Raw genomic sequence first — 2,052 nt, forward strand, 5'->3', positions numbered from 1 at the left:
CCTGTCAGGGCAGTCATTGGTGGTAGCCAGGCACCATCTACTTGTTCTGGTCTCAGGCTGATGCAGTCTCTGGTTTACGTGGCCCTTTCTCTCTCTAGGACTAATACTTTCTTTGTGACTTTGGTGTTTTTCATTCTCCCTTACTCCAGGTGACTTGGGACCAGTTGATGCATCTTAGATGGCCGCTAGCTGGCTTTTAAGACCCCAGACATCAATGGCGACTGGTTTCAATAAATGTAATTATTATTACATGTATTTAATACATGTAACACACATATTTAAATATAATTATTCAATGCCATAAGAAGTTGAATGATGATTGAATCAAAATGTAGCTCTGAGGGACACCGGGCAAGTTCATGTGTTAGAGAAGTCAAAGGAAGAAAGTGAGTTTCATATTTGTTTGGGATTTGAGACATTGCTACAGTAAAAAGAATGTTGGTGTTAAACTAGGTATAAATCTGTATTTTACGCAATAAACATCTATAAAAATGGTACTGAAAAAGCAAGTCTATTCATTTACTTTCAGACTCCTGTGCTAGCAAAACCATAAAGAATTTCTGGGGCTATAGCCTCCAAGTGTCTGGGCTATATTGCTGTCACACTGGGGTCTGGGCAATTGAGAGGGCGCTGGCCCGGACTGCTGGCTCCATCACCTATGGGTTATGTGAGCTCTCCGGTTTCAGTTTCCCCATCTGCAGCAGAGAGGGTTTGATTTTAGAAGTCTGTTTTAGCTCTAGCATTCTCAAGGAAGCACTACACTGAGGAGTTCTTTGAATTTAAACTGAAATGAGATTGAGTAGTTTTCATTTCTAATACAGCTGGCAGACATTTATTGATAGCAGCCCTCTGATGCTTGCTGACTCACCCCTGCCTTCATGTCACAGCCTGATGCACCTGGATCTATCTTCATGAAGACATCTGCCTTCCTGGATGATCCTGGTGCATTCATTCACACATTCACTCATTCAATTAATGTTTATGTGCAGAACTCTATGCTAGGCACTGGGTGTGCAGTGATGAACAAGTGGTCATGGTCTCTGCTTCATGCCACTTAGAATCTCATGGTGAGACAGTCATTACACAAGGAGACAATAGAAGAATATTTGATCATGAAATGATGTTGGGTGCTATGAAGGAAAACAGTGAGTTCACTTGGTGGAATAGTTTGGGAAGTAATTTCTGAGGAGATGAGTTTAGAAACATATCCAAATATGAGAAAGAACCAGCCATTTGAAGAGGTGATGGTGGAGGAGGGAGAATGAGCAAATGGAAGAGATACCCTGTGCAAAACTAAAACAACCAAGACTTTTGTGAGTTTTGAGACACAGTATAAAGTTAATGCTCCATGTTCTTACTATGAATATTGCATCTTAAAACTTTTCTAATATCTTTTTGAAAAACAAAACAAAAATGAAAAACAAACCACATTTAAAAATTGTAGAAATAAGCATGTTCATTATAAAAAAAAGTTGGAAAATACAGATAAACCACAAAGAAGGGGGAAAAAACCTTTTATTATATTCAGATATAATCACTTTGATGTTATTAGACATTATATCTGTTTCCATCTCTGCATCTATGTCTCTGTTGCTCTCTATGTAATTATCTATATCTATTTCCATTTCTGTATCTATCTCCAAGGAAACATGTAACTTGTCTTGTTTTAAAACTTGTTTTTTTAATTCATGAAGCAAATCCTAGGCATCATATCATTTCATCTGTGAATGTTTCAGAATATACACATCTTTTTTTTAAGGGTGTTTATGCTGCACTGAGGTTGTGAGGGAAGTGACAATAATGTCAGTATTAGTCATTGCATTTGTTGTTGTTAGGTGCCATCAAGTTGGTTCTGACCCTGTGTACAAGAAAAAGAAACACTGCCTGGTCCTGTGCCATCCTCACAATCATTGCTATGTTTGTGTCTGTTGTTGGAGCCACTGTGTCAATCCATCTTGTTGAGCTTCCTCTTTTTCGCTGACCCTATACTTTACCAAGAATGATGTCCTTCTCCAAGGACTGGTCCCTCCTGATAACATGTCCAAAGTACCT

This window comes from Trichechus manatus, unplaced genomic scaffold (assembly GCF_000243295.1).
Source record: "Trichechus manatus latirostris isolate Lorelei unplaced genomic scaffold, TriManLat1.0 scaffold00029, whole genome shotgun sequence".
Lineage (NCBI taxonomy): Eukaryota > Metazoa > Chordata > Mammalia > Sirenia > Trichechidae > Trichechus > Trichechus manatus.